Below are 25,574 nucleotides of genomic sequence, written 5' to 3'. Positions count from 1 at the left end.
AGAGCCAATGTACAAAAATTGCCATCTGAGTTCTTCATTGAAGAACAAAGGGGTGTCTACCATCGCCATCAAGTCTTCCCAGTAGATGAAAAAGATCACCGTGAGTAAGGCCTTCAAGGCAGGTGCTCAAGTTAAAACTCTTGACAGTCATGTCCCTATAAATATTGTAATCAAACAACCGGTCGCAATTTTAAAGATAATCTATTGTCCCAAGGACGGAGCCTATTATAAAATGGTCGGTGAAACCTATACATATACTATATAAACCTATAAAAAGCCCCTTCCAAAATTTAACTAAATGTCCACAATTTTATTCAACAATAAATGGCTTAAATATATCTGAGGCAAGGTACAACAATTCAACTTAAATGCTTTATTCATTGTCACCAGCACGAATTTTATTTGATGTTTTCGTTTGGAACAATGCGAGTTTCATATATGGGCCATTTTGTGTCAAGTTGGCCCTAGCTTAGAGCTTTTCAGATGTAAAAATATATGTATATATTTTTTTAAATTTTCGGACTATGAAAAATATTGACAAATCCACTGAAGTTTACGAGTTTTGAAGAATAACGTTTAAACTTATCTAAACAGAAACTGTTGTCTATTGTAACAAAGTAAAAAATCAATTTACTACTGCTTTCAAATTAATTTCAAAATTAATCCCTAAATCCTCAGAACCTTCGAGTTTTTTTTTTTTTTTTTTTGGCTATATTCGATTTCCGCTTTAAATCTAAGTAAATCAATACAAAATTTAATTTATACTTGTAAATCAAATTCAAAATAAAATGCAAATCCAAATTGAAAAGTTGTTTAAACAAAATTTTCTCTACTCAAGCATTTTTCAAATGAAAATGTGATTGCAAAAATTACTTGTACAAATACGGAAAAACATTCATCAAATTAATTGCCAATATTGAATGGGGGTATGAAAAAAATTAAAAAGGATGTGTCAATAGGTATATTTGTGCATGTGTGTGTGTCTAATGCTAGGAACATGAAATTTCAAATACGCACTAAAAAGCCAGCTGCTAGAGTATATGTTGCATACATGTTTAGAAAATTGCTACTTTTAGATTTTTGTAATTTTAGCACTTAACAATTTTCATTACATTTTCTTTTCGTTTTTTTTTTCATATAGCCTGTTTTTCGTTTGTTTTAAGTTGCTCTCTTATTTGGAGGAAGAGTAAAACCACCAATAAAATGGCTTTTAACGGAAATCTTTGAATCAATAGAATGTGTGTATGGAAAAAAGGAAATTTATACGTATGGCATTTTGTAGCTTAAATGAAAATAAGTTTGAAAACAGCACTTGTGCATAGTTGGTAATCGAAATTAGTAGGTTTTTATTTAATAACATTACTTGCACACATTAAAAAGTAAAATATTTTCATTGCCTGTATTTTTCATTCAAGCATGTTAGTTGAACATAAACATAAATATACTAATACAAAAATTATTTGATAATTACACAATTCTAATGAATCTATAACAGAATTTTCCTTTATTAAGTACTTACATAAAGTAATTTCATTTATAATTAAATTGTTAGGTTTTCTAAAATGTTCAAACTTTGCTAAGAACGTCTCAAAATGTTTATTCAATTATGAATGTTTAAATAATTTATGGAAGATATTTTAAAAGAGAAACATTTTTGTTGATTAATCGAAAAACATCATAAAATATTGTTAGATTATAATATAAATATCTGTACTCTACACCACCGCAGTCCATTTCTACTGCTGTTTAGGTAGGGCTGGCTGTCTGTCCATTAATGAGTCCCGTGTACCAGAGGTTCTCAGACTTCAATATGTTAAAAAATACAAGTCCAATATGTTTAAATAATACTTATGCAATCTTTTCGAAATGGGTCTATAAAATTTAAAATATTTTTTTGTTTATCGCGGAAACAAATAAATAGAATATTAAGGGCATTTCTTGTCCGCCAAACGACTTTAAGTGCATTGCAAGACGGATATAGATTTCAAAGAATTTGGAAACGGACCAAACGAAATGTCAAGCTTTTTTGACACCTATTTCGATAAAAAGTCTATGAAACATAAATAATCTAAAACCAAGTAAGAAATTGTAGTCGAGCGAGGTCGACCATATAATACCTTACACATTATTATACCACAAGAATCTCTGCAGGTGGCTCTAAGATGATGGCAAGGAATTGAGGACCATTAGAAAAAAATAGTGTTTATTTTTCTCTTGCTGAGTACATAAATTGAGAAGTATTCCTACATCGAATTCTTCAAAAGGCTGTTCATCGGAACACACTACTGTCCATTTGATAAATCAAAAAATTTTAGTACATCATTAAGAACTTATTAGCTTCAATTATCACAAAACACCTCACTATAGTGGTGTAGGGTAAAAAAATTGTATGGTCGTGAGCAGACAGTCAACATATGACCATTAGTGAAACTTGATTATAATAAACAAAATTTCGTCTGAAAATATATACATATCTTTTAAGGTTGCTACGTTCAATTCTGTTTGCTTTATTTCTTACTAATAAAACCATACTATTTCTAAATATATATGACATTTACTGACTGCAATTTGTTTTTTTATATATTTTTTTATTTTTATAAAAAATTTAATTTGTCTTTTTTGCCAAAATTCTTTTCATGTTTCCATTTTTTCAAGTTCATAAAAATTAAAAGTTTTTTTTTATTATTTTCTTTTATACCAGAAAGTATATTTTTATTTTTCAATAAAACTTTAGTTTTTGAAGCCAAAAGCATGTCAATAGAATTGTGTATGAAACCAGAAACCAGTAAAGAATGAAAAAACATTATGTCTCCATTTGTTAACAAGTGAAAACGAAAAGAAAAACTTTTTCAAAAAGTAAAAATTTATTTGCCATTGTTTGCTTTTAATATTGAAATGTTAACAATTTACTTAAAGCTTTAGGAAATATTTTTTTCAAACAATGCTATGTGATCAAAAGAAAATAAATATGTATGTGGAATGAATAGTGTTTTTTAATTTGATTTTATAAAAAAAATAATAATTTATTTTTCAGGTAAAATGTTAAAAAAATGCAAAAAAAAATATTTTTTAGGTAAAATGTCAAATAAATCTTGTAATGATTTAGTTGTTAGATATATTGTAAATGTTTTTTTAACACGAAATAAGTTAAAATATAACAAGAAAAAAATCCAAACCATCTTTTCTATCCATCAGAGGACTTAGATCTTTAATAGCTAAAATTTTCTATTTTTTTATTTCCGGAAGAATGTTTATTTTCTGAAGAATTATTAAAAAAAAACATTACAAACAAATTTAGGGTCTTGAGTCATGAATCATTCATAAGATTTTACTAGAAGATTTTGATTTCTATAAAACTTGTTAATGTTTTATTGAGGCTCTATGTTAGGGACAGGGTCAATTATGGACCCATCTCATAAAGTTTGTAAATAAGATTTTTGTTGCTATAAAACTTGTATAAGTCGAATTTCATTGCAATATTTTATAAAGTTTTAAAAAATTGGATTACTAGACATGAAATCCCCTATATACATATATAAATATGTAATATATTTATGTATTTCATTATTTATTCAGGAATTAAAAAATAATTATAAAAATTTCCTCTTACTTTTGTTTGAAAATTTACCAAAGTGTCCTTAATTGTGCACTTCTGATATTTTAGTAAGCAAAAACTTCAATCACCACTTCAACAAACACTCACAATATTAAGCTATTGTTTTAACAACAATATTCCTTTTTTTTAATTTAATATGCATGTTTATGACATTAAAAATTTATTTTATTGGTCATGTTGGATTTGAATTTAATAATTCTGTATGTTCTCTTTTGGCCAAAAATGTCAAATGAAAAAAATTATTTTGTTTTTTTAGTTTTATAAAAATTATTCAACCATTACAATTTTAAGCAATAATTTATAAATCAAATTTGTTTTTTGTATTTTTTAAAATTCTCTTAATTTGCCAAATATTATGTCATTTTAAATAGAATATGATTGTTTCTTTGAAATTGAATTTTTTTATTAATGGAATTGGAAAAAAATTGTTATTGTTTTTATATTAGATTTAAATACTAAAACACATTCACAAAACCAGCAAAAAAATGCTAATGACTTGTACTTACTAAACAACTTTTTTCAGTGACAACTACAGCTGTCTACATTACTTAGAATAAGTTAAGTTATAATTTAAAATTAATATAATAATTAAGTTTTTTTCTACTTACAATAAATGATGTGGATATTTCCTAGTATCTCACAAAAACTAAGCAAAATACCTTTTTTGGTAGCGATCATGGTAAGTATTTACCTAACTCCAAATTTGTAAGCGAGCGAGGTAAGTACGTGTCTGCAATGTAATTGTCATGAAGACTTATAATGCTTTTATTTAAGTTACTGTTTAATGAAAGTTTTTACTGTGATGTTAGGTTAGATTAGGTTGATAGGAGAACGTATACAACATCAAATCCGAAGAAATACATCTAGGCCAAAATCGGGCCTGTTGTGCGCTCCTTATCATGAGAAAAAAGGAACTAAATAAATAACATCACTTCCAAAATACTTGGATCTAGCTTCGACTGAAAGCTAGATCCTGAGGAAATTGCTAATCGACTCAGAAATTGATTATGAGCCGACTGATATAATTTAAGGTATAGGACCCATATTTCTGGATGTTACAATCATCAGCACAAACACATGATACCCTCTCCACTATAAAAAAACGAGAAAACAAAAAAAAATTAAATATCGACAAAATTTGAATAAATTGAAAAACTTGAATGAAATTAACTTTCCCACTATGGTGGTGTAGGGTATTAAAATACGACGATGTACAAAAAAACAAGAAAATAAAAAAATTTAAATGGCGACAAAATTTGAATGAAAAGTTAATTTTAAATAAAAAGTAATGTTATTTTTAAATATCTATTTTTTATTATAAATTAAATTATAGTAAATATCCAATTTATCCTTCTTATATTAAATACAACTTCAAGAAATATAAGAAAAAATTATATTAATATTAGTTCTTAATTAATAAAAAAAATGGAATATGAAACTAGCATTTAAATCGTTATACATAAATATTTGTTTTAATAAAATATCATGTTATTTTACATTATCTAATAATTTAATTATATACATATTTACACATTTGATATTAATTTATTGGTATGAATATTATTAAGAGTGGCAGTTAAAAATCACAAATAATGGTGATTTTTGAGTGTTTGTTATTTTTTTAATCACAACTTCGTTATTTCTGGTCTGATTTTAAATAGAAAACTTGTCTGATAAAATTATTGAAATTTATATACCAAAAATATCCCAAGCCTCTGGCACCGGTATGGATCTTTTATAACTATTTTGGTGTCTGTCTGCTCTTGTTTTAAAACCTACTTAAACCATTTCTGTTTGATGCTTAAGGGTCTAGGTTCCAGTCCCAGAGGGTTAAGTCTTAAAAAAATTGATTCCTAGACCAACTGACGGCCAGACAGACAGATACGACCTAATAGACTACGATATATATAACGATCCAGATTATAGATTTATTTTAAGATCACAATATTAAATTGTAAACTTTACAAATGAAAAACTGCTTTCGAAAGTAAATGGTAAAAAAATGGTTATAGAATTTGTTTAATTATGATTCCTTTAAATATATGTTTGTATGAGAACCCAACATTTTCCATAGTAGAAAATATACCTATTATCTGCACATGTAAATAAAAATAACATTTTATTATATTATTTAACCAAAAATATTCTATTCATATTTAAACTTAAACGTATTTAAAAAAGTATTCTAATCTAATATAATTTACATTAAATTGCCATCACTATAGAGCAAATAAAATTTCAATAATTGCTAATAATTGAACGTTGTTAAATTTAACAGCTCGTTTAGTTTTAAATATAAAGCAAATGAATGGAATGCATCATACTACCGTTAAATTTATATTTAATGTATTTTTATTAAAAACATTTTAATATTATTTAGTATACATTTAGTGATGTACAATTCAATCAAAGCAAAAAAAATAATATTTCAAAAATTGTTTATATTATTATCTTTATTTGTGTGTTATTGTTATTCAGTACTCCCAAAGATACACAACATTAATATTTATTATTTCCTGCAGTGATGAATATGATAATGATGATGGGAGATGTGAATGTTTGTGTCAGTCCGGGTATACAAATAGATTTATTTAATAGCAACAGTTTGTTGTAAAATTATAGCAGATAACTAGTTAGTTTTATCTACTTTTAATACAGAAAATAAAAATGAAATGTTTTAATTTATATACAAAAGTTTCGTATACATATTTTCAAAATATATTTATAAAGTTGATAAAATTTTTGCCACAACTGCTATAAAACATTGCTATACTATTAAATATATCAACAGCTACCAGCATCATCCCGTAATAATAATGATAAAAAAATAAAACAAAACTACCAGACTGATTCAAATACTAGCAGACAAATACAAATAGATAAATATATACACAGACTGACAGACAAACAAACCATTGCACAGTTTAGATGCTAAGTAACACTAACAACGCATCACATGTACGAAAAAAAAAACTTATTATATGTTTCTAATATGACTACAAAATACATTTTCCACGCTTAGTTGCTTCCATTATAGTCATATTAAAGAAGAATTTTCACACATACACACACAAAAATCTCACAGAGATGATTGGCAAAATTAAAATAATCGTAACGAATGGTTGATTGTTGTCGAATTTTTAAATTTTAGGTGGGAAATTGTTGGTATTAAAACAGAAAATAGCATTAGACTATATATATTATTTAAGTACAACTTACTAATCAAGGCAGTTAGTTAGTAACTAAATATTTAATACTAAATACGTAAAGAAAATTCGAACAAATCTTATGATCTTTCTTAATATAATTAACATATTTACCAACAACTAGAGGGTAATATGCTCCATATAAGTTGATAAGGTTAAATCATTTAACTGAATACTATATTAGTGGTAAACGTATATAGGTATTAGACCAATCGGTAGTAGTCACAAATAAAAGCAAATAAATTGAAATATGGACGAAAGTGTCGCACAAGGCCACTTGGAATAATGAAACGGTGCATTGAACCAACAAGATCCCATGGGTTGGTGCTAACGAGAGCAGGATATGAAAATTCTTTACAACAAATTATTAAAGATTTTCCAAAATTTCTCTTTTATTATAGAATACTTTTGAATATTTATTTAACATTATACTCCGTAAACATAAAATCAAAAAAAAAATAAAATTTATATTTTTATTTTATTTATTTATAAAATATTTAAAATTTTTATAGAAACTTGCATTTCTCACAGAAAATTTGCAAAAATTTTACTTATTTAATATTTCAAAAATTGTTTATATTATTATCTTTATTTGTGTGTTATTGTTATTCAGTACTCCTAGAGAATCACAACGAGAGCAGGACATGAAAACTCTTTACCAAAAATAATTAAAGAATTTCCAAAATTTTTCTTTTATTATAGACACTTTTGAATATTTCTTTCACATAATACTCCATCGATATAAAATAAAAAAAAATAAAATTTACATTTTTATTTTTTTTATTTATAAAATTGGAATTTTATTTTTTTTATAAAAAATTTGCTACATTTATAGAAAATTTTAAATTTTTTTAAAAAATTTTTATAGAAAATTTCTATTTATTTAAATTTCATATAAAATCTTTTTAAATTTTCTGTTCGTATGCCATATTTTCAAATTTTTGCAACATATCTTACATTAAAATATTAAAAAATTGCACCACTATACGTATGAATAACTAATATTTTTACACATTTATTATACGCTACCAAACTACATTTTCTTGCAATATTAAATTCAACAAAAATTACATTCTGCATAAACATTTTGTATCATCTGTAAAAGCGTTTCTAAATAGCACATTTAAAAGTACACAAACACCGTAATAATTAGATGTTTTGATTTTACAGAAAATAAGTAATCCCATAAAATGAAATTATTTCCGGTTGTCATTAAAACCAAATTAACTTTTTCTCTTTCCCTATTACATAGTTACTTTTTTTTCAAAGATCTTAATACAAAACAACCAACAGACCGAATTACCTTAATTTTGCAACTATTTTGAGTATTTTCTTTTCTCACTTTCTTTGCTTTTTAAATATTTTAAGAAGGCAATACCATTAACATTTTGGCTAAGAAATGGAAAAAAATCTCGTTTCTTTTTTATTTACATTTTTTTTTGTTCAGTTTTGTATATTTTAATGTAACTGCCACTAGTTGTTGCTGTTGTGGCAGATAGCTTTAACCTTCACCTGTTTAAACATGTAAAAGGCGGTACTTGCAGTGTATTTGGTTACAGCCAAGTCAGTCATGAGTTGAGGATGTAGAGGACTGGAACTGGTATTTTTAGAAATAAGGTTTTATTTGTACAAGGTGCAATAAAATGCGGAAAAGGGACGAGCAAATAAAAATCTACTGTAGATGAAAATTTCTCAATTATTTGGTGCTTCTGATGTCATTTTTACGTTCTTTTTTTGCTCTTGTTGTTCGTATACTGCGAATCCTAATTGTTTCCTGGTTAACGTTTATTTTTTTCAACCATTTGTGTACTTATGTCAGTGTTCTAGTCTTATTTTGTCAAAATTTCCTTAGTTCTTTTTTATTTTTTGCTTTCTTTCGTTTAAAATAAAAAAGATACCGGATCTATAAATCTGTACATTTCAATTGTTGTTATTATTGTCGCTTTAGTTTAAGAATTTTCTTTTGGGTTTCTTATTATTCGTATTATTATTATTATTTTTTTTTTGAGATTTACTTTTGATGTTAGTAAAATGATAGCTTCACATTTGTTACCAGTGGGTTTCCTTTTTATCCTTTGTTATTTTCTTTATTTTAAGGGGCAAATTAAATTCTATAACAAGTTAAAATGTTATATTCGACTACGCAGAACTTTAAATACCCACAATCATATCCTTGCCTACATCAATAATCATTTGAACATTTCCCCTTTGAGAGAGTGATTAATTTCCAATAACAAATGTTTTTTGTCAAACTTCTTTGATTTTTAAATGATTTATCGATAATAAAGTGATCAATTATTAAGCAATTCCTCAAAAATTTATACTTTGTGTCAAATGTTTAAGCTTATTATCAACATTAAAGTAATCACATTGCCCATCCAAATTATGTTGTTCATTTAAAAATATATGTGTGTGTAAAATGTTTACTCTCTGGTTCAATCTATACAGGTCCTAATGGCTTTTTTTTAACAAACAGACAAACGAACGGATATACAAACATGACTGAAATCCAGTAGGGCCCTGTACTTATATAACAAACAAACTAAGAACAGTGGGGCAAAATTTTAGCTCCCTAAACTCAAACAGATATCAAACATCGTCTTAAAATGTAGTAAGAGTTGAAAATATATGTATATACCTTTATAGGTATTAGACCAATACTTCAATGTGTTACAAACGGAATGACAAAATTGTTATACCGCTCAACATCTTTATGGTGAGTATAAAAAGAATGAATAAAACATGTAGTCTTACAGGAAGTATAAAAATGCTTAATGATTTCCGCTCTGTCATGAAAAACTGTTAACAAGTGTTCGATTTTTATTTAAGATTAAATTCAAGTACATAAAAAATAGAGAGCGTGTTTTAGGTTATATTAAACAGGTAAGTTAATTAAAAAGAACCGAATATAATTTAGAGTTTTTATCTTTTACATTTTGCATTTTTTAGACCAAAGGTTTTATTAGTATTCCTATATTTTTTACAGGGTAACGTATAAGTAATATTTGAAAATCACAATTAATGTATACGCACAGAAGTACAACCAAAAAAAATTATTATGTAAATAATTATTACACATATGGGTAATTTTACGAAAAAATAGATACATAAACTCCTTTGGACAAATTACTACGACCAATAAGTGAAAAGTCACACTCCTTTGAATAATACTCAGAATGAGCAAAATGTCCAACTTTGTCCCCCTCTAAGTCCGGAAGATTTTACCGAAAGAGTAGTACAATTCACTAGTACTAACCTTGGTAAAAATTTCAAATCATTCAAATCGATTTTTTGATTTGGGTTACTTAACACGAAATTGACCACATTTAAATCTAAATATAAAGTTATTTTAATAAAAATACATAATTTACGTAATATGTCAATTCAGCTAGATTTTAAAGAAGCACTTAAAAAAGTATTTTCATTATAACCTTAAACATAAATGTCCTTTATTTTTTTTTGAAATGTCAAAATAATGTTATTTTTTCTTATTATAATTGAATATATTATATAAGTTCCCCCACAAAAAACTGAAAATTTCTATAAGCATGGCTAGTGCATATTTAAATTGTAAATATATCTGGCGGTAATGGCTAGCACTTAAAAATAATACTGTCAATTGACTTATCAACGAAGAGCATTAATTAAAATACCAACATAAATTTATTCAGTCCTACCTTCCTTCCTCTGCCCCATTCATACATTCATTCATTTATTCAATTACTCATCCACCAATCTTTTTATTCTTAAACATTTTATCATCTTTTTGCTAGATACATTAAAATGAATGGAATTGTGTTCACTGCCATGCAGGTGAAACTGATGATGACAATTATTTGGTTTTACATAAGCCATACATATTAAGGAAAAATGTTTCAAACAAAGGCCATTCAACCAAAAACCAACAACAACCCTAACTAGGGTTTACCTTTGGACAGAAATGGTTGATGATAAGTACAGATTTAAAAAAATAAAAATAAAAGGAAGTACCAACCAACTGCAAACAGCAAAATATGATGACACATACATAAGTTTATTACAACAATAAAAAATAATGGTAAGAGTGTGGTTAAAATTTGAAAATTAAAAAAAGAAAATAATACTCACGCATACATATGTACAACCGTTATTATAAAATGCTTAAAAAATACAGACACACACATACATATGTACATGGGTTTTAATTTATGTAGTATTCACTAGCTACATTGGAAGGACAGTTTTTTTCTCCAAAAGCCCTCTTTTTTTAAAAAATGAACTCATTTATATATTTCTGTTGCCTGTGTTTGCACATATTTTTATGAACTGTTCTCGAGTACAAAGAGAATATTAAAACATTGTGCCCATATCTCTAGTGGTAAATGAAGAATATCGTTGGTCAAAGAAATTAACCAGTCAGCTATTTAACAATAACAACAAAGGGGAGAATAAAAAAAGAAAAGCATTATCACCATAAACCAAAAAATAATGGAATGATAGCAGTGTTGAAAAAAAACATTACCACGTTATTGAGAGCCTAAGAGAGTCTTTGTGTGCGTGTGTCTGTATTAAGAGTGGTATGGAATTTTATTTATATAAATAATAAACAAATAGACTAGTACATATGTATGCAACAATACCAGGATATAAAGGAACAAACCAAAGAAAATATATATACGGTACAATAGGATGTCCCGTGTAGTACTTTTTTAAAGTTATAAGGGGTATATAATATAAATGCAGAACTATTTTTTTAACATTTTGTATTAACTAATAATGTTAACCATATTTCGATAAAAACGAAAATAAATTTCCTATCCAACCCACAAAAAATTATTTTGTGGAACAGAAATACTCTACAAAAATATTTTTCCCTAAATCAGAATTTTTGAGACTCATTTCAAAATAATCAAATATATTTTATTATTTTCAAATTTCAATCGCTGGTAGGGAACTGAGGACAATTCGGAAAAAAATATTCTTTATTTTTCTTATGTTTAGTAAATTAATACGCATCGATTTACAGGTATTTCTACATGAAATTCTTAAAAAGGCTATACATCGGGACACTCTACTGTACAATAGTGTATTTAAACAATTTTATTTTTTTCCGCCTTATTCATAACAATTTATCAAAGGTTTATAAAACAAATTTTGTACGAAAATTTGTCTTATAATCCTTTGATAAATTATTATGAATAAGGCTTTTTGCGTTATAATAAATTGACATTTTTTAAATTTTTTAATATATATTTTTTAATTTTTTTTTGTGTACTATTTATAGATGATTTTGAAGAATAATTATAAAGAAAATATTTCGAAATTTTTCATGTAATAGACAATTTTTGAGAAATTTTTATAAAACTTTTTATTTTATGGATAATCTTTATATTATTTTTAAGAAAAATTTCAAAAGTTTTACATTTTCAAATTTTTATCCTTTTGCATTTCCACTGTCCTCTCATACTAAAGCATTAACATTTCTAAATAGTGGGACTGCAACAGAAGTTGTCCAGCAGGGCCCTCCATACGAGAATCTATACTCGAGAATAATTAGGGAAATAAAATATATTGGCTAGCGAAAAATATGACCGATCGTCATAAAATTTGGTGCATGTACAAGATAAATTTATTCATTTCAGTATTAGCCTTTATAAGCAAATTGTAGACATTTAACAGCACAAAAGCCCTATTCAGAGAGAGTCAGTTCCATGGGTGCTAGATTTAAAAACATAAGATTTGTTGTTGTTCCTGGTACAATGGTATCTCATGAATAATATTTTAACGATTTATCTTAAAAATTGCAAATGATTACAAACTTTACAAGGACGGACATATGGAACACTTACAGTGAATTAAAAAAATATATTATTGTACGTAACAAATATCAATGCAAACCCAACAAGTGTTCTGAAATGGTGTAGAGCATAAATACTTTACTATTTCTTTTTTTCATTTTTTTAACGTTTATTTTACGACAACCAGCTTCCAGCTTCTTTTACCAAATGCCATTTAAATGAATTCTCTTTTTTTATTTTTTTAACATAACACAATTTTTGAACGTATTTAATCTGGTTAAATGTAGTTTATTTTTATTTGTGAGACCATTTCATCTGCCACAAAAATGGGAAGAAACAATCTTCAAAAAAGAAGGAAATAAAACTGCTGGAAAGTATCAGTATTTACACAGGAATTGCATTGTTTGGCAACATAATGAATATTTAAGGTTTTTATCACAATTCCTTTTGATTTTTCCATGCTTATTTTTAATCAATTAAAAAAAAATATGTACATTAGGATCGCACTAAAATACAATTTTCTGATCTTGTAGAGTATATTTAGTAACTATATATGGGAGTTGTTATGCTCTTAAATTTAAATAAAATCTTATTTTACTTTGAAACGTAAGAAATATATTTGGAACAAACCTAATGTACATAAGAAAATATAGCAAACATTTGTCACCTACCTTAAGATTTGTACATTTTAAAAGTTTCAATAACAGATTTTGACTATTAATTTACAGTACTATTTTATATAAAAATCTAATGATTTTTAAAATACATTGTATAGACCAACAGATCTTAATTTTCAAACCAAGACCAATAAAATATAAACTTATTTTGAGATGGTATAAAGGAAATAAGAAAATATTATACTGCTCATTTTAATTGATGGAGGGAAAAGCAAAAATTATTTTCACACATAGTACATGCAGTTTGTTAAAAAAAAGTTAAGCCGATTACATTACGTTTTTATGGTATCAATTAAATTTCATTTTTAAATTAAAAAAAATAGTCCACTTTCAACATTTATTTTATGCTTTTTTGTTAAAAAAAATTATAATTATACCCTACACCACCATAATGGGAAGGGTATATGCGTTTTGGCTGCTATTTGTAACATCCAATAATGTTGGCCCCACTTTAAATTATACCAATTGGCTAAGACTAACTTTCTGAGTGCGCACGCTACACTACAGATCACAATTCAAGATAAATTTATGAAATTTGAAACATACTGAAACTTTCGAAATTTGACAAAGTCTACTGAAAACTGATCTTCATCTTATTTGAAGGTCTAAGTTTACTAACACTAACTAACGCGACGAAATACTGAAAGACATTGGTACTACACCTATCAATTGGCTGAGAATATCTTTCTGAGTCGATTTAGCGTTGCGTACGCCACAGGCCGCAATTTAAGATGATATATGATGGTGTTGTGTAACATATGCCATGGCTAGCCAACCTAGCTAGTATTGTAGCAATTTCTTAATAATAATAAAATTTCGATATAAATCCTTTGAACAATTTTTGCAAAGAACAAGTTACGCTCATTAAAAAAAACAAATACGACCATTTTTTTCTTGGACAAATAGGTCAAAATAACCCTGTATGATCAACTTCGGACCAGTCTAACTCAGGCAGTTCTTGACCGTTAAAGTTAGAAACTTATGTCTATTAAATAGTACTAATCTGGTGACCATAAATGTAGTACACTTTTCACATAACAATGTGTTAGAACCAGAACTGTTAATTACCATAGAACCCAACTTATTCTCTCTGGTTAATCATTGCAACATTTAAATTATGTACATACATATATGTACATATTTTAAATTAACTTATTTAAAAGTTTGTTTTTATAAATATTAATGTATTTAAAACAAGATTGGCAACCGTTATCGATAAGTTATCGTTACCGCTGAAATACCTTAACGATAACGCTAAAATAGCAATACCGAAATAAGTCTAAATACCGATAAATCTAAAATGTCGATACCAAAATAACTTAAAATACCAATAACGCTATCGTTATCCTAGTTGAAAAATTAAATATATAATAAAATTTAGACTACACTATTGAATATACTATACATTTTAGTAAAAGTTCATTGCTAGTCTAAAAAACCATATTCCAAAAATTACCATGAAGTTTATTAGATTAATTGTCAAAGCCATATGTAGGGCTACTTACAAAATTAACTTTTTTTAATTCCAGTAGTGGTCCTATATATTGCCGCTAAAATATAATTGTAGTACACTAACGTTATCGCTAAAATAGCGATACCGAAATATGTAGAAATACCTATAACGCTAAAATACCAATACCGAAATAAGTCAAAATATCCATAACGCTTAAATATCGTTACCGAATTAAGTCAAAATACAGATAGCGCTAAAATACAAATACCGAAATAAGTCAAAATACCGATACCGATACCGCTACTTCATCAACGTTTCGAAACGGTTGCCAAACTTGATTTAAATTTTTTTATGAACAACTCTGTGGTTAGAACTATAGTTAAATGAAAAACATTTGTGAAACGTTTAATTAGACTTTTTTTCATATCCGTCCCACATAAGTGATTAATAAAACAAATATAAAATTGAAATACATTTTTTCAATATCCTAGAATTTATAATTTTTGTTTAAAAAAAATTAATTTAACCAACATTTTTTATTAGAAGTCTGCTTTAATTCATATTGAAAAAAAGAAGAAAAAAATATTTCAATAAATAATTAAAAAAGTATTGGTTTAATTAAGTTTTGTTATTTTTGCTCCACCCCTTCTTTTGTCCAAAAGGAGATGTTTTCAATAGCATTGCATGCTTACATACATTTATTTATATAGAAAAAAAGAAATTTTATGTATTTCAATGTACTTGCAACAAGGGGCAATGTAAAACTATCTCAACTTTAACAATATTTCATAGCAAGAAGTGGCCATAAGTTACAACATTGATGCAATCAACCAAAATGTGAAATAATAAAAAACAAAAAAATTTTTTTTTTTTATACAAATTCTGCAGGCTATTTAGCATGAATGAAAATCATCACGTAGTTTGTTTCAGAAAAAAAATACATATAAAGCAGCAACAAATTGCAATGTACTGCTGCTGTTGTATTTTATATAGTCATAATTTAAGTTTAAGTATAATTTAAAAATAAACTACAAAAAGTACATATATATTTTTTCTTTCTTTTCCAGGCCATTTCAACTAAATGACGGGAGTTGTCTACAATATGATAATCAAGGCTGAAGGGTATGTAATAAATAATTTTTTTGAAATAATAAATAAATTCTTAATTGAGAAATTCATTGGTAAGAGTGCAAAGGAAGTTGGATTGTCTAGTTGTATTACAGTTTAAATTTTAAATTCTTAAACTTCTATCTACTGTAAAAAATATTATATTAAAAGAAATTTAATTTTGTAGAAAATGTTTTTATTTTTAAAAATTTTCTAGAATGTTTATTCACAACAATAGAGGGGGGATATTATGCATTCGTAATGATGTTTGTAACACCCAAAAATATTGAGTGTTACAAACATCATTTTGCGATGAAATTCTAAAATGTTTAAAAAATGTCCACAGAAAAAAAATATTTTTTAAAACTTTTGCTCTATAAAAAAATGTTTGAGAATTTTTACAATTAATAAAATTTTTTAAATTTTTTATGTTAAAACAATTTTATTTCTTGGAGTTTTTTTATAGAGAAAATATTAAAATTGATGTTTTAAACAAAATCTATTTCTTATTTCTTTCAAAACTCCTTTCTTAGTAAAAATTTCAACAACCTCGCCTTAAACTTCAACAATAAATAAAACCCACTATTATAAAGAAATACTCTATCATACAATTAAATATAAATTTTTGCTGCTACACTAAACAATCAACTACTTAAAATTTAAATAAAAATCCTCTTTTTATACAAACCAAACACTTTTTGTATAAACAATAATAAGCAACATATTTTGAAAATCTTTAAGCACTTGCAGCATCAATAAGCTGCAACATGCTGCATATTAATTTAAAATAACAAATACAACTATCACATAATTACTATGTGTGTGGTTTATAATGTTATAGATCTTTCACTCGACTTAGACAGACTGTAAGTAAGCCTCTTGGGTTTTGTGGCAAAAATTGTTTAAACTCATCACGATTTGTTTAACAACTTTAAACAATCAACTTAAAATTATGATTTTCGAAATTTTCACAAAACAAGTATGAACAAATATACTGAAAAGTGTTCAAAAAGAAGAGTAAAAAAAGAAAATCGCTTAAAAAATTAATAAACGCTATAATTTGATTACATAAAAACGTGAATACGTGAGTTTTGTGCTTATTTGTTGGTCTCATTAAATTGTTACATTGACTTTTGATTTCGTTGCTTAGCAGACAGACCTTCGAAGAATGATGCATTTATATGTGAGGTGTAAAATGATGAATAGATTATTTGTAAATATGATGTAATTGTTTTATATATGATGTAGAAAATTAAATTAACTTATCGAGAAATATATTTAGAGAAAATCAGGAAATTTATTAGAAATTTTTAGAAAGGGAGAAGAAATTTATTATACATTTCCGAGAAAGATATTGTTTTTTTTTTCAAAATGTCCTCTAAAAATTTAAATTAAATTTAATTAAAAATTTAATTAAATAAAATTAAAAAATCTTATATAAAAAATTACCAATAAAGAGATTTTTTGAAAATTTTCTTTAAAGAGACAATTTAGGATAATTTTCTATTAAGAAAAAATTCTCAAGAATTATGAGATAAAAGTAGAGAATTCTGGTTAGTTTTCTTAAACGAAATTTTCGAAAACTTCCTTAAAATTTTTAATAGAAAGAAAAATTCTTTAAATTTTTCAATAAAAATAAAATTTCTTTGATATATCAATTAAAAGATAAAAATTTTTAGAAAATTTTTCTATGAAAAAAAATCTTAAAATTTTTCAATAAAAATAAAATTTCTTTGAAATATCAATTAAAAGATAAAAATTAAAAAAAAATTTCTATAAAAAATTCTTTAAATTTTTTAATAAAAATAAAATTTCTTTGAAATATCAATTAAAAGATAAAAATTTCCAAAAAAAAAAATCTAAAAAAAAATTCTATAAAAAAAGTTCTACAAAATGTTCAATAAAAATTCTGGTCAATTTTCTTAAACAAAATTTTTAAAATTTGTATATATAAAAACAATTACTTTAAATTTTCAATAAAAATAATTAATAAGTGTTTACTTTCTATAAAAAAAAAAAAACATTTTTTTTTGAAAATTTTCTATAATTTTTTTTTTTAACGCACTTTACGTTGCGTTATTTTCATAAAAATTTTTGAAAATACAAAAATAATTTATATGAAAAATCAAGTGAAGTGATAGATTTACAAAATAACCTCCTTAATAAAAAAATTTCAATAAAATTAAAATTTCTCTAAAATATTTAACAAAAAGAAAATATTTTTTATTTCCTGCATAGAGAAAAATTTAAAAAAATTCTCTATAAAGATAAAAATAAAGCATTTTTTAGAAATATTTCTTTAATACAGAAATAGAAAATTTAACGGAATGTTTTCATTGAACATATTTTCTATGAAAATAATATTTTTATAAAAGATGTCTTAATTTTTTTTTAAGAATGAAATATCTCGTTTTTATAAAAAGAAAATTTGTCAAAAGTTTTCTATGTAAAAAATTTTAAAAATCAAAAAATACAATTTTTTCGGTTATTTTATATAACGAAAAAGTTTTTACAAAGAAAAAAAAATGTTCCGACACTTTTCTATAGAACAAAAATACTGAAAATTTTCTACAAAAATCAAATTGTTCAAAAGAAAAAACTAATTTCAATTGTCCTTGATTAATTTCAAACAAAAAATGCAAAAGAAATAGTTATATACAAATAAACTTACTTATGTATGCATCTATGTACAATATAATCTATAATAAGCTGTAATCTAGTGTTTATGAGATACGATAATACTATGTACTTAAGCACTTAATTGGTAATCAATGGCTGCAGTTTCTGTATCTGCAATTGAAATTGCTTTCACAACAGTAGCAAAATTATTTAATATTTTTATGATTACTTTACAATGTAATAAAACAGCTACAAGAAAATTCAAAATTTTATTAACTTTTTTTTTACAATTCAAATAGCTAAAGATAATGAATAACTTAACTGTATAATCAAAATGAAGATTTGCAAATAGAATGTGGCTATCTGTTTTTATTATTTCAATATAAGTGTGTATGAGTATGCCTAACATCTGATCATGAATTGCAGCAGTTAGAAAACATTAGCTTCAACATTTGAATTCAAGCAAATTCATGGCTATGTGTGCGTAATTTGATTTTTATTACAGGTTGTTAATTTAAATGAATCTTGCAACAAATATGCAAGTGCAGTTACTGGCTCACTAGTGTTTGCGTTTGATTAGGGTGTGGCAGAGTAGATTGGAAAATTATGTGAAAATTTGTATGTGAGAAATTTTATGTTGTTTTTTCAGAGTTTAAGGCCATAACGAAAATTAAATTTGCAAAAAGTTAATTTAGTCTTTGACTAAAAACTATAGCAACATTTTATAGGTATATTATTAAAAGGAAAAATTGTTAAAAATTGGAAAAATTGTTCAATAATGGAAAAAGGATTCTTTAAAGTTAAAGTTGCCTTTTTGAAAAAACAGATATGACAAATGAAAAAAATATTCTTTACGTAGCTTTGCTTTCTAATAAACTGAAATTTTTCAAGTATGAAGGAAAGCATTGTGTATCACATTAAGTACTGTATAACAATTGCTCTAAAGACAGGAATTTTTTGTAATCCATTTGCATAAATTTCAATTTATACCTACAGAAACAATTGTAAATAAGTAAGAAGTAATAGTAATGCAGGAATATCAAAAGACATTTAACATTTGTTCTGAATATCATTTCCGTTTTTCAAGATAGATTTTTTGTCTCTCGGTCGGCTAACGACATTCGACTTTTCAGCTTTCGTCGGCTAACTATTACTAGCTAAAAAATACAACGATCAACTATCGATAATATAATACAACTATGGATACAATCCAATGAGATGAATTTTTCAGCTCACCATCGGTTTATTAGGGTTTATTAGTTGCAACTAACTACGAACTATAATTCGTCTCTCGGTCGATAAACGACTGGGTTCGGGTTCTAGTTAAGTTTTTTTGCCTGAGAACAAATTGTAACATACACGGTACTTCGGTTCGTGATTGATTTATTCAAAAATTATTTGATTTCTCATACAAAAGTTGACAAAAACCACTTGGTAGTTACAACACTTTAGGTAACTGCACGTTACATCATTACTACCCGTAACGACTTATTTAAATACTTATTTGTAAGCGATTTAATGACATCGTCAATGAATAAGTAGTTTAATAGTAAGTTTTTATTAAACTGCTTACATGTAATGCAGAATTTAAGATGATGAGTAAGTACAAGCCATTACTAGGTTTTTCTGAAATTATATATTGTATTGTGTGAGCAAAACGAACTGTTTGAATTAGGACCACCTGTTTGGCTCTTATTCATTGTATTGAGCCCTTTCGAATATCTTTCTATCACTTTGCAATCTATGTAGTAACGACTGATCTCCAGGTTGTTTAGTGGTTTTCAAGTCATGGCTTAAATAGGTAATTTGAAATTGTCCCACCGAACTGCAGGGTATATATATCTGTGTATGCACTATGTGTCTTTTACAAATAAAAAATACAAATTTCTATCTAAATTCCTGTATGCAGATTTTTCAGATTGTTATGCTACTAGTTTTGCTATGGTACTTTTTTTGACTCTTATTACTTCTTTGTTTTCATTTCTTTAAAAATTTTCAAAGCAACAACTCTTTAGGGTCTGCTACTTGTTTTTTTTTTTGTAAATATACTTGAGGTTTTCTTCTTTCTTTTACATTTCATAGTTTTTGCGTAGATGTCATTTTTATGCAGTTAAATGCAATAAACTTTTATGTTGCTGTTTTTGTTACAAAACTTTTTACCCAATACAGTTTGTTAGGTAAATGGGAAAAATTTCCTAATAATTATTTTATTTTCATAATTTTGTTGTTACCTTTACAGAAAACTTATACACTACAACCTACACTTTTATTTATTTTCTATTTGTGAGTTGCAAAAAGTATGAATAAATAGTAGTTTAGTTGCATACATATAATAATGAAATGCTATCACAGAGGGCATTGCAACAACCTGTGATTTTAGAAAATCAAAACATAATACTGTAGTACAACGTATGTATAAGTGTTTATGAGAGCCATAGATAAAAGCAGTGTTTTTCATAGTACTTGTTGTATTAAAGCTTTGCTGTTGTAGCTTCTAAAGAGTACCAGCAAAACTTCAAATAACTATAAAAAGCCCCTTTGTTTTAACTTTAAAATGTCACTCTGTTTTTTTTTCCTTTTGTAGTTTTATTGTTAGTTAGTGCATTGTTTAAATTTGGTAAAGAAGAACAAGTGTAAGTCTTTATTATTTCACAGAAAATACTTATATCTTTAATTTAATTTTTCAGTCAGCCTTTAGTTTTTATTTATTATTTACCTAAACAACTTTTGATTGTTAGGTTTTTCTCCAAAATATTTTTTTATTAAAGTTTTTTGTTATTTTTTCATTCTGTTTCATTTGACTTAAAATTAGTTTTCTGATCAATTTAAAGTTACTTATTTATTACGAAAGTTTTTGTTTGCCAACAGCAGAAATGGACAGGTACCATTTGTTGTTTTATTGAAAATAAATCTATAGTTACCAAACAAGTGATGATTAAAAATGTAGATCTGTTATGTAAACTTAAAGAGACATCTGTTATTAAAAATTCAACAAAAATATTGTACGTCTAGTAATGGGTGATGTGTCATAATGTCCAGTGACATAATGTCCATGGACTTTATGACACACCAAAAGGTTTTATAGTGTACATGGATGTTATGACAATTCTAAAAAGTGTTAAAATGGCCATGGACATTGTGGCACTTTAAAATAAGAAATGTATTAGAAAATTTGTTAAGAATTTAGGGAAATAATACTTTTATTCCCGGTGCAGGATTTTGGGGAATTTTCAATATCGGCTTTGCTAAATTAAACCTTTTTTCATTAAAAGGCACTTTTAAATCCATGAATTTTAAGTAATTTTGCTCTTAGACAATAAACAATTAAGTGTGCCATAAAGTACGTGCCTCCATGAGAGGTTTTTGCTGAGTAACTAATATATATACTTGTCAAATATTTTATACATACTAGTAATGACTTATTTAAGTCATTACTAGTATGTTTTTTTAATTCAAGATTTTTAAAATACGTTTTTGCAACGATAGTGTAAAGAAAATCTAATAAATTACATTTATTTATTAACATTAACTATTAACTATTTCTAATTTTTTCTGTGATTACGTTTGTTTAATGCAAGAAGTATCTATCATTTTATCTTCTTAAAGAGCTATTGCAAGAAGTGGTATTATTATTTGCTTATGCTGTTAGCAGTGTTGTCAACGTTAGTACTTTTAAAACTGTACACCACCATAGTAGGGATGAGATTGTGCGTTTTTGATGATGTTTGTAACGCACAAAAATGTTGGCCCTTAAACTAAGTAGTATTGCGATAAAATTCAACATATTTCGCAATATTTTTAGGAGCGGCAATTTGATCCTAAGTCCCATATAATTATATATAAAAGTTCCTTTATGTATAATTAATAATTTTAAAATATACTCAGGATGTAAAGTATTATATGGTCGGCCATGTCTAAATATACTTTTCAACTTGTTTGTTTTATTATTGCCATAGCAGTTTTATTAAGTTCCTGTTGTTTAATTGTTTAGTTGGTTGGATGGTTGGCTGACTACTTGACTTGTAATACGAATTTCAGTTGGTCTTACTTAAATTGCAATTGTTTGCTGATGCTGTTGATTGTTGTTGCTATTGTTGGCCATTTCTAAATGATACTACTGCTGCAGTTTCTGTCAAAAAGTGAAATTATGTGAAAGTACCAGTTTCAGTTTTGGATTTATTTTTTGTTCATTTCTTTTTGTGTGTACTTTTTGCTTGAAGGGCTCAGATTGTATTACTAGAGTTGTATTGTTTTTCTCTAGTTATATTTTATATAATTTTCCTTTTTTTCTAGTCTTGTTAGTTGGTCATTATATTTTCTCAAACAACAAAGAAAAAAGAGAGAAATTTTCCAAAGTTTCAGTTTTCATTTAAAGCTGATTATATTGTCAACAGGTTTGTTTGTTAAATTTTCATTTTAGTTTTTCTTATATTTGTTTATTTTTTTCATTGCAATTGCAAAATAAAGTAAATAATTTGTGATGAAAAAAAACGAAATACTGATGTTGACAAGAATTATGAAATGGCAAATACAGCTTACGGGAAAGAAAATTTTGCATAAAATATTTTGTTAAGAAAATATTTTGATTTGTGGTTAAAAATTCAGATGAGACAAAAAATTATTTTCTGTTTTTTTTTCAAATAATTTGGTAAGATTATTAAATTAAAAATTATTTTCTGTTTTTTTTTCAAATAATTTGGTAGGATTAAAATTTCTATAAAATATTGCTAGAAAATATTACAACTAAAAATAAAACATATAAGAAGATTATTGATAAATAATTCAGAGACTTTTTACAACTTCTCAGTTTTTGTTTATAGAAAGTTACTCGTCAAAGAAAACAAACTTAATTTATATAAAAGGAAAGCTTACAGAAAATTTCGTTTAAAAAGAAAATTTATAGAATTTTTTTGTAAAAAAAAGAATTTTTTGTAAAAATTCTATAAAAAGAAATTTTTCTATTTTAAGAAAATTTTTAAAAAATTTTTATATAAAGAAATTTAATAATGAAATCAAAATGAATTCCGATTATTACGACAATTCACAGTATCAGACACAGGAGAGACACAAGAACATTTGACATACTTATGAGCTGAAAAGCCCCAACCGGTGGAGGCAAGGCAAAATAATGGACGGATTTCAAACAATGTCAATATTCATCCTCTTTGCGTCAAAAGAAGGTATGTGTCATATAATAATTACATAAAATTATTTTGAAAAGTGCATCATATATGAACACACAGACATTCAGAAAGACAGACGGACGGACAGACCGACATAGCTAAATGGATTTAGAATGTAATTCTGAGGCGAAATGGGAGTTACAAACATTTGCACAGTCGTCATTATAGTGATGTAGGGTATAAAGAAGTACAAACACTTACATATAATATTTTTAAACAGTTTACTTTAGTACCTCATTTATTACATAATATTTCTAGGAAATCATGTTTAACTTTAAACCACTTTAATAAATAGTAGTAGTAAACTCACAAAATATTTAAATACAGTTTCTTTTCAAAAAAAAAATAGACAATGTACAAATTACAAAGTTCAAAAAGTTCAAATGTTGTGTAAACATAATTGTCATTGTAAGAGACCGACAACAGCGTCATCAGTGCAGCCCCCTTTTTTAAGATGTAAGTAACAACGAAATAAATTTGCATTTTGTTTTAAAACAAATTGTTTGGTATGGGAAGTTAAGAAAACATACAAAATTAAATGAAAAAGTAACCAAAAGAAAAAACAACATCAAAGGTTTTGACATGTAAACCACAACGCAAATATTTTATTTTTGTGTTTTTTTTTTTTTTTGCACTAAAAGTTATTTGGAATAAATAGATATTTGAACAGCTACTGACAACCCCAGAATTATATGGTTATATGGTATTTATTTACGAACACTAAAGTCAAGAGTATTAGTAATTGTATGGTTTTGGTTAATAAATGAATACCTGTCATTGTCATTTATTGTAACAGCAGCTATAATATACTTCATCTTCCCCTACATAATCAAATTGTGTATTTTTGAATGGAGTGAGAAAAAAACCACATTATTAATTTTTAGTAAATGGTACTCTATTTAGTTTTGCTCTTCTTTTAAATATTTATTTCAAAAAACGTTTTCAATTACTTACCAATTTAAATTAGATTTCGCAGCCAAGAAAATGACAAATTTTCGAGAACTTGCTGGAAATAAAAAGAAAAATCTAAATTAAATTAGAGCATTTATTAAGAAATAAGTAAATTTTTAATATAAAAAGTACTAAAGTTTTCTTTGATATGTTAGGTTTATAAATATTTAAATTTTTTTGTTGATAGAGTTATTTAAAGCTGTTTGAATAGTATCCCAGCAAAATCTAGGAAAAAATATTCTGCTAAAATAATTATTTGACATTGAAAAGCACAACAACACTGAAAATGTAATAAAATATTCAGTATTTAATGTCATAAATCATCCTACAAGATTTTAATAATTGATAGTTTAAATTGAGTTATTTAAAACTTTTGAATACAACAATAAAACTGTTGCCTTAAAATCTATAAATGGTTATCATTAATTTTCTAATTAAATGAAAATAACTTAAAAATAAACCACATTATCGGCAATCATTCTAAAAAATAAAAACTTACCAAAAAGAGTTAAATAACAAATTCTAAACCATTGTATAATGAGATTAATTTTATTGTTATAATTAATTAAACAAAATTTGCTATTAAATCACAAACATTATGAAAACAGTACTACTGTTTTTTTCTAAATCACATTTAATTAATCAAAATCTCAACTAACAGTTTATATTCTTATAATGTCCGTCGTTATTGCCAAGCGTACATACATACATCTATTTTAAGTCACAGGCTTCTTCTCAGTATTTTGCCTTTAGGCAGAACAAATTGGTAAAGTAAAGGAAGCTGAAAGAAAAAAATTATGCCTGAAACAATAACCCATCACCAACAGCAACAGCTATGGCAGGAGCAGAAACATCAGTATCATATTTAAAAAGAGCTGTACAACAGCAATAGCAACGACCGCTTTGGCAACAAAAAATATTATTTTAAATCATTTAGTGCTAAGAAAAAATTATTTCAAGTAATATTGTACTTCATTTATTTGCC

The 25,574-nt window shown here is 25.9% G+C and overlaps 1 protein-coding gene across 1 annotated transcript in view; it reads right to left on the bottom strand.

Moving 5' to 3' along the window:
- The window catches only part of LOC111675808 (homeobox protein 2), a 162,385-nt gene that overhangs the window by 108,192 nt on the left and 28,619 nt on the right, over positions 1-25,574 (bottom strand). Inside the window, exon 2 of the mRNA XM_046949238.1 lies at positions 24,593-24,644. The gene's annotated coding sequence lies outside the window, so the exon portion shown is untranslated. The remainder of the gene's footprint in view (positions 1-24,592; positions 24,645-25,574) is intronic.

Source organism: Lucilia cuprina, chromosome 4 (genome assembly GCF_022045245.1).
Source record: "Lucilia cuprina isolate Lc7/37 chromosome 4, ASM2204524v1, whole genome shotgun sequence".
NCBI lineage: Eukaryota > Metazoa > Arthropoda > Insecta > Diptera > Calliphoridae > Lucilia > Lucilia cuprina.
Note: the sequence above shows the minus strand (reverse complement) of the source record. Positions and strands in the feature narration are given on the sequence as shown.